The 13,049-nt window shown below is 45.7% G+C and overlaps 1 long non-coding RNA gene across 1 annotated transcript; it reads right to left on the bottom strand.

The window, feature by feature from the left end:
• Positions 1-3,500: 3,500 nt before the first annotated feature.
• On the bottom strand, positions 3,501-8,516 carry LOC112975623. Its single transcript, XR_003256681.1, has 3 exons — positions 8,455-8,516; positions 7,497-7,630; positions 3,501-5,227 (listed from the first exon to the last, which is right to left on the bottom strand). It is a non-coding gene; the product is annotated as an uncharacterized LOC112975623 (long non-coding RNA).
• Positions 8,517-13,049: the final 4,533 nt, after the last annotated feature.

The following is a 13,049-nucleotide window of genomic DNA, read 5'->3' as shown; positions in this document are numbered from 1 at the left end:
AGAAAAGTCCTGACACATGTAAAAATAATAGTACAGAGCTGGCTCAGTAGTGCAAGCAGAATTTAGTTTTCCTATCCCAAAGATGAAGGGCCAGGCAAGGACAAACTGCTCCTGGAAGGGAGCACTCTGCAAGCCACAGCAATTGCTTATATCCCAGTCAGCTTTGTAATTGGGACCACTTCAGGATAAGAGCCCTGTACCTAATCACTCACCTACATTTGGTTTTCCTCACTGATCTAACCAGCCTGAGACAGAACACATAAATGGCAAAATTTGGGTACCAGCTATAAGCAGTCCCAACTGGTCAGACAGCCCCAAACTTAGTGGGCTCCCAATTCAGTGAGAGCCATACATTGCAGAGGCACCTAAAATAAGGAAGCCAAGTTCCTCCTGAGTCCACTTTCAGAAGAGTTGAGTAGTCAGCAAATGACTCAAGACATTGCATCCAGTGTACCATAGGCATTCCTGGAACAAAAGCAAAGACACACTGTCTGAAAACAGAACAGTAAAAATTATAAAGTGTACTGAAGAACAACATCTGCTGAATATACCTTGTAGCTAAAACCGTAAGTGACCAGCATTACCTATGGTACAACCTGAAATGAGAATTTACATATAGCTTCAAGGACCATCTTATTTTCATGTTTATATGCAAAATTAAGTACCCATCAGGGATTTTTTCAGATGCTCACACCTTTCCCCCCAATCTCCATCAGTAAAGTAAGCCAAGCAGTGCACTGCTAGTTTTATTTCCCCTTTAAACGGTAAATGCTCTCTCTTCCAGTTCTCCAATCCAAACCAGAATTCAAACAGCATCTCCAATATGGACAATCAAGACGACACAGTCAGTATCAGACCTGATTCAAATCCAATCCTAACCTGAAGTTAAAGTTTGTCAGCAAGTTACATCTGCATGGCCTCTTCTGTCCTGTAGCCCTTGGGCTGCCAGGGAAATCTTTGCAGAGATGCAGCTTAGAGCAGGTTTGCTGTGTGTGTTGTGTTTGCTCACCACTGATTTAGAGCCCATGCCAATATGCAAACTTCTAATCCTAATAACAAGTGATTGTGCTCCTTGGTCCAGGGCTCAGTCCAGATGTCCTCAATAAAACTGCAACGACCCAGTGGAGTTTTTAAAGGCCTGTCTTTGTGCTTTCCCTCCCAGCCCCTTTCTTAGGGCACCTAACAGTTCTACTGCTCTTTCTCACAAAGACTTTAACCCTTTGTGAACTGTAGCCACCCAACATCCCACCACAAGGCAGCGTTTGAACCACTAATTTGCCCTGTAGACTAAGAAAAGTCTCACACTGCAATTAAAAAGATACAGTACTTATAAATTAAATACTGTGAATGAATGCCACTGGAATATTAGGTGTGGAGTAAATAACAGCACCACCAATTCATCAATTAGACTGAAAGGAGGATATGAGCCCTAGTCAGCAGATTGTTTTGATGGCACACGTCGGTTTCGGCTATTAAGAGTTGCAGCAGCTCAGCATGGAGGCTTTTGCTGTTTAGTTTCCTTATTAACGCTGGGGGTGCGTGTTTGGAGAGGGCACCATGGCGCCTGCATACTAACAACCCTGCGATCTGCTCGACTGAGGCATCCCTGGACGCTGTTCAAGAGCTACAGAGAAGAGAAGCGTCTCCCACTGGGGCCGACGGCCTCGCCGGGGATTTGGGCCTCGCCTCACCCCTGCACCACGGGCGCCTCCGCAACGGCGGGCTGCGAGGCCTGAAGGCGCCGAGACAGCCATCGCGCTGCCCAGCTGCTCGTGGCGAGCAAAATGCGCCGTTTAGGGGATTTAGCATGGGTCAGGGCGGGCTGAGCAGAGGGGCAGAGCCCGGCCCTCAGCCGGGGGGGGCGCAGCGCCAACCGCCCGCAGCCGCCCACCAGGCTCCACACACAAGCCCCGAAATGGGAACGCTCGGCCCCCTCAAGGAAAAGAAGAAAAAAAAAAAATGTTTAGCCCCAAAGAAAAAAAATCAGCGCGTCCGACCTACCTCCGCGCCCCGCCGAGCCTGCTGCTGCTCCGCCTGCGCCGCGCCCGGAACATTCCAGAAGGCGGCTCGCGCCGCCGCCGCCGCCGCCACACGAGGCGCGTGCGCCTCCCCCCGCTGCTTTAAACTCACTGCTTAAGCGGCCACAGCTGAAAGCACTCAGCCGCCCTGCCCTGCTCTGCCCTATCCTGCCCTGGGGGCGGGCGAGGCGGCCGGCGCCGCTCGGGTGCGGCTGCGCTGCAGGAGGGTCCCGCCCACCGCGCCCCCTGGTTTTCAGCCTCTTCGCAGGCTCTTATTCTCTGATATTTTCCCTTTAAAAAAAAAAAAAGCAAGCTTTTCTTTTCCCTCGCCGTCTGATCAGTCGTGTTAATTTCCTCCCTAATTGCCGCCTCTCGAATCCATTCCTAATTACGAAGGAAGGCGCTTTAATTCCGACCCGATTTAAACTCGGGCCTACGCGAATCCGCCCGTACCGAGCTCGCGCCGGAGCCTCCCCGGCCTGCGCGCGGCCGCGGCGGGAAGACGGAGAGGAAGGAGCCGGACGGCGACTGTGGGGAGCCCCCGGCCCCCTCCCCGCGGCTGGGCCCCCCTCTCCCCCCCCCTGCAGGGAGCCCCTCGGGGCGAAAGGAGAGGTGAGTTCGCGCCCTTGCGCGGTCGAGGTGACGGCACCGGTGTCGCCTGGCGCCGCTTGCCGCGACGCGGGAGCCACCGCGGAGCGGGACTCGCCGCACACCTGCTAGTTTTCAGGCTGCGAAAATATTCATTCACAAAGTGCCTGCGCTCGCTTTCAGCCCACGGAGAGGAAGCTCTGAATCACGCTGCTAATTCCCAGCGCGGAGCTGAATGAAGAGCGTGTTCGAGATTCGGCTCCTTGCTCTAGGTCCGTCTAGCCGTACCGCGCTCGGGAGTTCCCGGGCGCCCGCGTGGCTCGGAGCTTCCCGCTGAGCCCTGCTGTCCGAGCCCAGCRCTGCTTTAACTGTGGAGACGAGGGACCCTTGGTCCAAGCCGTGGTAGTTTGTGGCCTCGAGACTTTGAGGGTGCTGGTTCAGCCCCTTGTCCGCCAGGCAAGGTGGTGGCTATCGCGTGAGGGCAGCTGAAGCAAACTGGATCTTAGCGAGTGTTGTCTGGGTGTACGATGCTGAATTAATTACCAGCCTCTGCACCAGCGGGTTGAACCAGTGACCTAGAAGGAAACTACAAGGTAGGCAAGTCCCTAAGCTGGTAATTCCCAGACATTTTTAGTAGCTACCGCGCTTCTTGTTATGCTTTCGTGCTGGTCTCCCCGCTTCCAGGTGTGAACCCCATTTTTGCCCCTAAATCTACTTTGGGATTATAGAACCAAGCACCGTGACCCTTTCTGGGACCCTCTGCTCTGAGCTGCCCTGAGTTTTTTCCCTTTCACAGAGTGATTTCTATATTTTCTCCCCAAAGTTTAACATGAATGAAAACAATGATACATGCACAATCTTGTGAATAGGAAATGTGATGCTATATGGTACATTTTTAGCACTCTGCATCAGGGATTAGAGGCACAACTCCTGTTGCCATAGCTTTCATCCCTCCGAGACTTGCACACATGTCACACACCCTGAACGAGATGCACAACCAAAGTGTGTGTGKGGGGGGGAGAGGGAAACAAGAGGAGGGAGCCACTAACAAAGCAGGAATCCTTTCTTTAACTTCAGCCTCATGATTCAACATTTATGATTTCAATAATTTTAAGCTGTAAACAGCAAGCTAACAAAAGGCATGTGTGGGAGGGAGTTAAATGTGAGCTCAGGATGACTGGCATTCCTTGCATTCACGAGTCAGGCCTGTTTCAAAGACCTGCGTGTTCATTATGAACTCTCATTAGCACTGACGGTCTTCCCAAAGGAGCAGCCAATGCAAGAACAGACCAACAGTCCCATTTAGTCTCTCCTGCAGTGGCCAGTGCCTGAGGCTGGGTAATACTGGGTAATATGATCCACATAATCATTCACTGCAATCCCCTATGTACCCCGCACCCAGTTACAGGAGGTGACAACAAATGGGAAGATATCTGCAGGCGATGGTTCGTTTTGCTTTCTCCTCTGCGGAAGGTAAAGGGAAGAAGTTATGTTTCGGTCAAGGAGGCTTCCTTGGGTACCTTATGGATGAGTAACAAATGGTTCACTTTGATAGTGTTTGTAAGAGATACCAATCTAGGGCTGTGAAGTAAGCAAACAGCTGTTCTGTGCTTGTATCCAGGGTGGCTTTGGTTTTGCTTGGAATGAGAAGCCAGCCACAGAAAACAGAACATGGCAAAATGGAAAAAAAAAACAAAGAAAAAGAATCAGTGACTGTGGATAGGTGGAATGGCTGTGACAAAAGGAAAGGGYAGAGTTTACTGTTTATCTGTGGCTTGCGTCGGAGTCTTTTTAGTCTTCAAACTTAAGCCAGAAGTGCTTCAGTTAAAATTTGGAGGTTACTGTAAGATGAAGCTCTGTAGTTTGCATGAGATGCTCATATCCATCCTGCTTAGGACCGTTCAGCCAGTCATGTTTTCCAGCTAGCAGAGATGCTAGTCCATTCAGCTGGACCTCCAGTGTGTCAGACTGGGAGCTAACAGCAATTGTCTCATGGGGTTTAGGATGGAAATAGCAGCTGTGAAGTGCATAGCAGGTACCTGTAGACCAAGGCTCTGGGCTCAGGAGTCCCATGTGCTGGGTTACAGGAGGGGGGAAGGCAGGGGATGGAGCCTGGGTGCAGGCTGGTGGGAGGGTGCAAGCCCATTTCATTTCCTGAAGATCAGCCCAGCATTGTGGCACCACAGGAAGGCAGCGGAATATGTCATATTGCAGTGAAGTATCTGCCCTTCCTAGTGTCTTGCAGGCAAGTCCAAGTGTGCTGTAACGGTGCATTGCTGGTTACCTCTGGAATCATTTCTCACAGGTGCCTTCCTTCCAGCTCTCTTCTGTCCTCTGCAGTTCTGTGGACCGTTCTTTAAGGTCCCTTTTCATGACAAGGAAAGTGTTGGGGCCAGTAGACGGCGTGTCAAAAAGCCCATCTAAGGGTCAAAGGAGTTAAAAACCTGAGATGTATCTCAGGAAGAGATAATAATGAAAAGGATGAAGCTCAATTGCCTTCACTCCTTTTGCCTTTTAATTTCATGATAATGGGCACCAATTAACTTATGGAAACACTCATCTTTGAAATATTCATGGGGCTGCTGTAAAATTGCCTTCAACTTGTCTCATCCATTTTTCTCCTGGAAAAGAAAAAAAAATCTCTTAAGAAAACTTTTTTTTTCAGTTTTAAAAAAGAGGAAGGAAGATGCTGTAGTGTCACGTTTCCACTGCTGTGAAAGTATTTTAAAATCAAATGATGTCATGCTTTTGTAGATACCTCATCCTGTCCCAAATGTCTCGATCCCAAGGCAAAGTGTCACAGAGTTTTTACAGGTGTGGAATTTGAATTGTTTTATTTCTTTATCTGATTTGGTGTAGCAGTCCATAATGGAGAGCTGAAGAGGAAAAGCAATTACTTCCACATTTTGAGAGACTGGCTTCCTGGACTGCTAGCGTGAGCTGCTCTGCCTTAGGAAGCAATGGATAGGGCTCAAATATACACGAGTGCTGCACTCATGAGTCAGGGCTGGAGAAAGGAGGGTTGAGGGAGAGAGATGAGCAGAAAGACAAAGAAAAGGCTTAAAAGACAGTTTCGCTGGGCAGAGGAGATTGATAACCATGGGCTGTTTTCTGCACAGTTTAGGAAATACAAAGCATTGTAGATAGAATTACAAAACCCTTCAATCATGGAGCTTTTGAGAATATGGCCTGCTTATGACACAGAGACATTGCTATGTTTTGGCACTGAACTCGGAAGCAGAGCCTGTGTGGATAATGGATGTGTGTGTTAGCTTCAGCCTGATACAGCTGTTGATTGGATTCTGCAGGTTTCTCTCCTACCGTTGCCCTGCAGCAGACCTGGAGCATTTGCAGCTGTTAAAATGAAAGGACATGTCTGCAGCTGCGTCCTATCCCCACCATGTCGGGGGTTGCTGTGAGCTCAGAGGAGGGCACGCGGAGGATTATGTCCTTTAATGACAGCAGAGAGTGCATGCACGTTAGGAGGGATCTGTGTGCGCAGGTGTCTTGAAAATAAATACAAAGCGTTAGATCAAGGAGGCAAACTGGAGTTCTTTTCAGGGTAAGCACACATTCCTGTGTGGAACAGCAATTGCCTGGGTTCAGTTCTCGGCTCTTTTACAAGCTTCCGGACAAGCCTTTCAGTTCATCACACAAACAGTAGGCATCCAGCCTGCCTGACAGATAGATAACGTTTTGAGAGGGTCTCTCTCTGGAGAAGACAAACAGATGCTCAGAGGACCAGCCAGCCAAGCTCTTGTGTACCTCACTTGAATGAATCTGCAGTATATTTTATTTGTATGTCTCATGCAGTTTCCTAATTTGGCTCCCTATGGCCTTGGGCTGGTCTCCCTATTACAATATTTAATTGAAATAAAATATGTGCAACACCTGTTGTATTTGGACTCTGAGCTCACCTGGGGTCTCTGCCACAATATAAGTAATAATGGCTTAAAATTATAYTTTGAATCATTTGCTTGCACTTCTATAACACCGCATAATTGAGCAGGGCTGTATTTAGATTGTTGTTCTGGTGCAAGGACTAACTTGCAGCTGGGCAAGAAATAGTAATTGTACAGGGTAATTCAGTTTTGAATAAGGTGTTGGAAGACTGCATGAAGGAGATGCCAGAATGCAAATCCATGTATTCAGACAGTATTCAGAATCATGTCTTGATTAAATGGGCTCCGGTTTACTACTGTAGCTCAGAATCTGGTCTCGACCTGGGAGGGAAAGTCAAGACCCCTGCGCTACCTACATCTGTAGTGTGACTTTTTGTCACCATCTCTTCACTGCAACGCAACAGATGTTTATTGTTCAGCTACAGGCTGGATCCCCTTGCTCAGGCCTTTGTCATGCTCCAAGCTTTGAGGACCGACCCTTACCAGTTCCTAAGGAAGGCTAAGAGATGCATTAAAACTCCTAAAGAGAGATGCCCTTCACATGTCTGCCATCCCTGCTGCTCCTGCCATTCTACATGCGGCTCTGGCTGTCAAAAAAGGAGGCTGTGAGCCAAGGAAGAACATGTATCTAGTTCCAGTCCTCCCCTCCCCCAGACAACAGGCAAGACCCCCGCTCAGCCAGAGTTACCATCTACCATACTAATTGAATATTTTTTCCCCCTCGCTGCAATTTCATTTTCAGGTACTAGTGACAAACAAGGAACTGCAACACATACGCGTATTTACACCTTGTTCTCATTTCAACTTCCCTCCTGGTGGCCCTTGTGCCCAAGTAAATGCAAGAAACAAAAGGTGATAATGGAGCTACCGATTAACCAGACTTGTGTGATTGACTGAGATACAAACTGGGTGGAATGGTGATGCTGGAGAGAAACTTCCCCCACCCCCCTCTTCCAAATCATATATTTTTCAAGATCTCATCACTTACTTTCATTTCCAATTGGATAAACTTGAATGAGAAGGTTTTCTGTAACCTGCTGACAAGTCAGTGAAGCACTTTTTCTTGTCTCCTCCTGATGCAATCTATATTGGCTGTTTGCAGGAAAGAAATCTAGCATGGAGCTAGAAAAGATTTTTTTTGGAAAAAAAAGAAAATTAAAAGGATGAAAATGAATGAAGGGAAAGAAATGAAATTAGACCCTGCATTAAGGTTCTGGTTAGGGCCAGATCAGTCTCTCAGGAAGGGATCACATGCCTTGCTCTGGATAAAACTGAACAAGGTGTAAATAGGTTTGTGAAAAAAACATATGCATATATGTCCTCAGTGACTACTGAACCCATTGGGTACTTTTAATGAAATTTCCCTGAGAGCTGAAGTATGAAGGAGACTTCCCTTCCTCATGGGGCCTTGAACACAGGGACAGGCAGAGGAGAGCAGGCCCCCTTGTTCCCGGACGTGGCAGCCTCCTGTTTTTGGAGATCCCAAGCAGAAGAGAGACCTCGCAAGCAACCCTGCCATGGGCAAAAGCTACAGTCAGCCATGGGACACGGGGGCCAGGCCTCACCCATTCTCTTGCTCACAAAATTCTTGCTTTTCCTAAGAACTTGAGTCTAGCAGCTGTGAGATTTACAAGGTCTTGTTTCTGCCATCAGGAAGAAGTACAACAATTCTGACTGCTGGGGCTCAGCACCACTGCAATGACCCTCAGGCCTTTTTTTTTATTTTAATACTGCAAGAACTACAAAAAAGGACAGGAACAGAGCCAGGATTGGGAGCTGGGAGCTGTTGTTTTGTCTCCTGTCTGAGACTCGAGAATTCCTCTGAAAACTAATCACTTACAGTGATGTTCAATACAAAGGACAAATCTTGCCTAGTCATTTCCTTTAGTATATGGCCAAAGCAGAGGTTTCCYAGTCTAACRTGAAGGCAGAATAATAACACTCACCTTTCTCATGGGCATGCTAGAGGTATAATTCATTAATGCTTCCGCAATGCCTTGAGTGCTGCAGAAATGAGACAAAAGTGCACACTGCTGTTACCACTCCTGTAYGCAGGAAGTGCTTTGTCCTCTGCAGGATGTGTGCACGCATGCAGACATGACCAAACTCAGGCGCATCCATAGCCYGTTGTGCAGGGGGGACTATCATTTTCTTCCTGTGCAAACTCTGTGGTTCATATGGTAGCTACCAGCTATATTGCGTACTTYTGCAGGCCTCTGTCACCCAAAGGAAAACTCTGGGAGCCCTGTCCTTCTCAGTTAGTCTCTGGATGGTTTTAAGTAGCAGTGAACATCTGTACCATCTAAAGATGTTACATAGCTCCRTAGCAAACAAAATCTCCTACCTTGAGGGGTTTGATGTTAAGATGGATGGGAGTTTAATTAGGTTTTTGTAACCAGACAGCTCTGTTTTTAATTTCCCTGTGCTTTACACCATAAGCTGCTCCCATTGCCACTCCAGCAGGCTAAAGCTTTGTGGGAGGTGTTTTGCACATAACCATTTCTGTTTTCTCTTTGTGCTTTGTATTAAACAGCCTGCATCTGCTTTTGTGCTGGGGAGTTTTAACTTGCACACTGGTGTGGAGTAAAGTCTGGCAGTACCAGGTAAATACCGTCTGGCTCACAGTTACAATAGATCAAATTACGACAGAGCCAATCTTTCGGTGTAGTGTGTATGTGTGCATTACATTATTATTACAGTACACARAAGAAAACAGAGCAATCTTTTGCCATAGATAAGTTTTACATGTGATTTCATTAAAATACAAATAAAAATGAGTACAGTAGTAGGCCAGATATCTTGCTGCTAAACTGAGCTGGGATTGAACAGAACCAAGGTTCACTTTCTGGATCTGCCACCACTTTCCTGGGAGACATTAGTCCATATTCCTTAATGTCTGTGCCCAGGTTCCCTCTCTCTAAAATAGGACTGAGTCTTTGTACCTTTTGCATGTGTTGAATATAATGAATGGCAGTCTATGTAGTTTTGTGGAGAATGAGTCTTGTCAAGTTGACCTGGTTTAATCTTTGAGATTATAAATTGGCTGACAATTTTAACAGCAGAATTATAGAAGACTTAAACTATTTTAGAGTGTTTGGCTGTGAGCTGTATGCTGTTCTTATTAAAAGTTAGTTGAACACACCACAGAGAACATGCAGTAAATGATTAAGAAATGGGGATTTTTTTTCCCTAGCAACATTTCACAGACAAATGGTAGCAAGGCTAAATCTTTAAGGACCATAGAATAGCTTCATGCTAGTTCAGTTGTCACTGAACTCTCTTTTACCCTCTCTGTGAAGGGGAGTAAGCAGGGCTGTCATGCTCTGGATGGGCCTAGGAGTTGAAACAGCAGGAGCCAGATGGAAAATGTATACTGTGTTGAGAAAAAAAGTTGTATTAGTTTGGAGTGAATCTTGTTCTTCCTGACCTTCTAGGCTTAACAGGATTAAACTTCCTAAACATTTTGCAGTATTAGGAAACYGCTGACATCAGCTTCTTTCTTTGCCTAATACCTCTTATTATAACTTGTGTAAATGGCCAGCAAAGTAGAATAGCAGTTATAATGTAGAATATTACTCTGGTATCAACAACAAAATTTACAGCAAAAAAAAAAGTCTCTTCTTTGATCTTAGGTCTAGATTATCTGTGTGCCTTCATTGTCACTTCCTGTTCCTAATTAACACAAGGTGCTTGTGCTGAAATAAGATTCTGTGAGAAGTAGGACCAGGTGATAGTGTGGCATCACCTGTTCCTCATGAAAGTAATCAAGCAGTTTATCTGGAATTGAGAGTAGTGGAGGAGCTTCTTTAGGGCAGAGGGTGAGGATGAAGAGAGACTACAAGGAAATTTGTTATTTTTAAGTGAAGGCAGTTGCAGAAGTTCTTGGAGACAGGTATGTTCAGGAATAAGGCAATTGGATCTGCTTTACCTTTGTGYGTTGATGCTGAACTAATCTTTGCATAAGAAATGCTGGGAAAGATGGACTGAAATGCTGACGCCTTTGGAGTTCTGATAGATGTTCTGGCTAGTAATCCTGCCTTCAGGACTTTTTTTTATTAAGGCAAAGAAAGTGAGATAAACTATAGCAGACCAGGTTGTAGGTGCTCTAAAATACTGCCTTATGTGGAAACTTCTGACTTGGATTTTAGACTTAATACTGRTTGTTTTTTAACTTAGTGATTTAGAGATATGTGTTTCTAGAAATGATAATAAAACTGATGTCTTGATCCTGAACCTTTCTTTGGTATAAGTCAGGTGGTACTACAGAGGAGCTACCTCTCAGATGTAAAAATAGTATGAAGGCAAGATCAGAACTGCCACTAAAATGCCTGAAGTTATTGGAAAAGTTTAGATTTGAATCTAAGTYTAGATCTTGCTTGGACCGATTCAGAATAGGTCATCATTTTAACACRCTACTGCCTGAAAAGGACCTCAGTTGGTATGAATGGCTTTCCTATTGTGTGCTAAGGGGAAATCCTTTAAAGAAAGAATTATTGGAGTATATGTTCTGTGAGTGATGTGTCTCCTTTGTCTTCAGCTGGCTCCACCAGCGTSGATAAGATGGTTTGCACTGTAACGAGGTCACTTGTGCTGTTGAAACAGCAATGTTRTCGGTGTTATAAGAATTGCTGTGGTTCCTACAGTTCACACAGCAACCTTGGCTTAAAGCATTAGCTCTGGGCTATTAAATTTTCTATTGAAAGTGTGAGCCTTGAAAAGACTTGAGTGCTTCAGACTGATTGATGCTTGGTGTATTGTCCCCTTGCACTGAGCTTGCAGTAGTATAGAGACAAAACAGATGCACCAAAGGTGAGACGTTTCTAATGTCTGTTTTGGATGGCAGGATGAGTACAAYGGACAGGAAGGTGTGTAGCTTTGCCCTTTTGGCACAAATAGCTAGTATGAACTAGGCTTCACAGCAGCTCCCCGTCATCTGAATATGTCCTGTTCTTAGGATGTACCCTGATGGGAAAGGGTCTCTGAGGCTCAGAATTTCCTTTAAAGTGCTAGCTGTCGTGTCTTGGCAAAGTTGGATGTTGTTCCACATGCTACATCTGTATCCTAAAGAAGACTTCATTGGCTGCTCATGTGACCCATATGGGCAGGGGAGTGGGGGGATAATTAGGCTATGTAGTCCTGGCTCCCCTAGAAAATTAAGCCTCTGTTTCACTTCTCTCATCAAATGAGTGAAGTTAAATAGTGTGGCTCCTTTATCAATAGAACTGCTAGCTCCAAATTCATTTCTGGTGAATGTTGCATAGCTTRCAGCTAAAATATGCTTTTAGAGAGTGTTCATAAATTGAGCTCATAAACTTCAAGTGACTGGTGCCTTCTTGAGGTAACATGTACCAGTTAAGTCATCTCACCTGGAAATACTTTTCTACTTTTTTTTTCCCCCCTTCTTCTTCTTCCTTCTGCTGTTTATCTGTTTGGATTATTTAGTTCATAATCTCCTTATGCCAATTGCTTCTAAGAGCATGAATATTGCATAGTGTGATGGGGCATTGGTTGGCACCAGAAATCGCACCATGTTTATGACAATCGTTCAAAGTATGCTTTGGATTTAGGCAGGTGTCTGTGCATGGTTTTCTTCTGAAACTAAATTCATAACAGAACAAGAATAAGAACAAGATAGCTTGATTAAAACAACTGAAGACTGYAGCCTAGCTTTCTGCCCAGGGAAGGAACGCCATACTTGGCCTCTACCATGGACTGTGGAGTTTCTTTGGCAATGGGTTTGTTCATTTTAGCATGTTTCTAATGCCTTTTAAAATAAGATGYAAAATTGTACCTGCAATGAACACACAGTGTTGGAGAGAAGCACGGTAAGTATTTAAAGTGAACGGGAGGGGAGGCTGGGGCATTACTGGAGCTCTCCTGATAACCTTGGTAGAGGCTGCTTGCCTCTGACATCTGGTTAAGCAGCTCCATTATGGGAGGTGACATGTTTGGGAATAGRAGAATATAAAAATAGGGAAGTTAAAATCTGACAAACTGTTGCTACAACAGGCTGCCTTTGCACAGGAGATTTGCCGTTGAACAGCAATAAACTTTAACGAGTGGAATTTGGGGACCAGCCTGTTCTTAGTAAATCCTTGCAGAGGGGCAGGTGTTTGCTGCCAGGGCTTTTGGGACTGGGAGTGATAGTCAGTCTTCCCTGGCCTTTTGTAGCAATTRGGGAGGCCACATTATTGATGCGCAAACTTGAAAAAGCCAAAATGCAGGCTGCCCGAACTGGGTAACAGGCATATACAGTCATTACCAATACTTCACTTCTGACTCYGCACTAGCTGCGGTTAACTCCCTTGTTTAAAGCAATACTTTGGACAAGACTGTGCAACTCTTGCTCTGTAAGCTCCTTTATGCATATTTTCGTGGGTTCCTCACTGCTTTATYTTCACAGCTGCATCTCTTGTGTTCAGATGTGCTGTTTGCTTTTAATATGAAGAGAGCTCATGCCCCTGCCCCAACCCTGTCCTAGGTACAGGGACTGGCAAAAATGCTTCTGTGTGCTCTTCCAGGGTTTAGAGACTGCTACTGT

This window comes from Apteryx rowi, unplaced genomic scaffold (assembly GCF_003343035.1).
Source record: "Apteryx rowi isolate R43461 unplaced genomic scaffold, aptRow1 scaffold_68, whole genome shotgun sequence".
NCBI classification, from domain to species: Eukaryota; Metazoa; Chordata; class Aves; order Apterygiformes; family Apterygidae; genus Apteryx; species Apteryx rowi.
This window is presented reverse-complemented; position numbering and strand designations above follow the sequence as displayed.